At 60.3% G+C, this 1824-nt stretch overlaps 1 non-coding gene across 1 annotated transcript; it reads left to right on the top strand.

Annotated features, from left to right (window-relative positions):
* The first annotated feature begins 1404 nt into the window (after nt 1-1404).
* On the top strand, nt 1405-1476 carry TRNAM-CAU (transfer RNA methionine (anticodon CAU)). Its single transcript has one exon. It is a non-coding gene; the product is annotated as a tRNA-Met (tRNA).
* Nucleotides 1477-1824: the final 348 nt, after the last annotated feature.

Genomic DNA, 1824 nt, shown 5'->3' with positions numbered 1-1824 from the left:
AAGCATGCATAAGCATAGGGAGATAAATGTTTGAGGGTCTTTTCTGGACTGTTATTTCTTTCTAGATCTCCATTCTCTAAAGTTTGGTAAGCCTAGGTGGGTCCTGGTAGAGTGGTGGTTTTAAAAAGCGGGTCTTGGTACTGAAAAGTTGGAGAACCACTGGGGCACTGTATTCACAGAGGTACACTGCCCCTGTCCACGGAGGCTCTATCAGGCTCCGCCACGCTGCCAACAACCATACAGAAGGTGACCTCCACCCTAATGGTTCCTGCCCAACTCATTCCCCCCCAGGCAGAACTGCTCTGCTGGCTCGGACTGGGGGGGGATCCCCTTCCCACTCAGATGCCTCTGGGAAAAGGGCTTGAAGGGAAGGGAGCCCCAGGTTCCTGTCCCCCCATGTCCTGGCACTCTCACAGATAGACTCCTCTCTGAGGGGAGGCTCTACCTTCAGCCATCCTGCGCTGCTAAAGGCCACTCTTGGGCTATCACCACCCACACCATGGACAAGGCTCCCCCCAATCCTCTCGAGGTGCCCCCTCCTCCATCTCCCCTTCTAGGCCTGCCCCATTTATCACTCTCGTTTCCCTTGCCCCTCTCCAAAACCTGCCCCCAACTGTCCTCCCCTCTCCCACCACAAGACCTGGCCCCAACACCCCAAAATCTGTCCTCCCCTCCCCCACCCTGAGCCCTGGCCCCACCCCCACATTTGCCCCACCTGGCCCCTCCCCCCATCCCCAAGACCTACCCCCTCATGCCCTCTTCTCCCCCACCCCAAGACCTGGCCCCTCCCCCACCCGTCCTCCCCTCCCCCCCAAGGACTTGCCTCTCCCCCACCCCTTGCCCCACCTCATGGTCCCTCCGAGCAAGGCCCTTCGTGCTCCGGCTGAAGCGCAGGTAACGGCCGAGGACGGAGAGAAAGAGAAGCCGCCGGCCTGCCTCGCTCCCGCCGCTCTCCACGCGCCCCTCAGCAAGCCCCGCCGCGATTGGCCCCCGCAGGCAGCAACCCCCGCCGCGATTGGCTGTCCGCAAGCCTCAGCACTCCGGCCAATCCCCTGCGAGCGCACCGCGTCCCGCCCCTCAAGTCTCCGCGCTCTCATTGGTCTGTCTCGGTGTCAATCATTCCACACCGGACACCTCCCTGGCTCCCCAACCGCCACTTGGACCGGCTGCAGGGCTGGCCAATAGGAAAGGCGGGGGTGGAAGGCCTGGCCAATGAGAGGGGCGGGAAGGCGGGACAAGTGTGAGCGAGGGGAGGAGAACGGGGGTGGAGAGTGTGCATGCGCGGACAGGGAAGCTGAGCCGCCCGGAGGGGGCGCAAGAGAGCAGGTCGTGGAAGTGCTTGTGGCGCCTGCACGCGAGAGTTGGGACGTTCGTGATGCCTGCGCAAAGCCACATTTTCATGGTAGCAGAGTGGCGCAGCGGAAGCGTGCTGGGCCCATAACCCAGAGGTCGATGGATCGAAACCATCCTCTGCTAGTCTGATGATCTTTTAAAAATTAAAATGAGTTCAATGGGCACAGGAGGCCGTGTATTTTTTACCCCTTCCAGAACCAGGGGGCAGCTGCCAACACGGTGTGAGCAGAGTCGGGCCGGCAAAGAGAAAAATAGTAATCTGTGGAACTCCCTGCCTCATGATCTGGTGATGACATTTTCCCAGGTGCCTTTCAAACGGGCATTGGACAGGTGACAGGCCAGGTAGCTCCTTGTCTGTGGAACTCCCTGTCACTGGATGTGGGGGACGTCTGGCCTGGATTCCTTTCAAAGGGGATTGGAGAGACTGATGGAGGAAAGTCCATCCCCAGATGACAAGCCGGGGTGGGTATG

The sequence above is a fragment of the Tiliqua scincoides genome, chromosome 15 (genome assembly GCF_035046505.1).
Source record: "Tiliqua scincoides isolate rTilSci1 chromosome 15, rTilSci1.hap2, whole genome shotgun sequence".
Lineage (NCBI taxonomy): Eukaryota > Metazoa > Chordata > Lepidosauria > Squamata > Scincidae > Tiliqua > Tiliqua scincoides.
The sequence above is the reverse complement of the archived record's forward strand: the minus strand, read 5'-3'. Positions and strand labels throughout refer to the sequence as shown.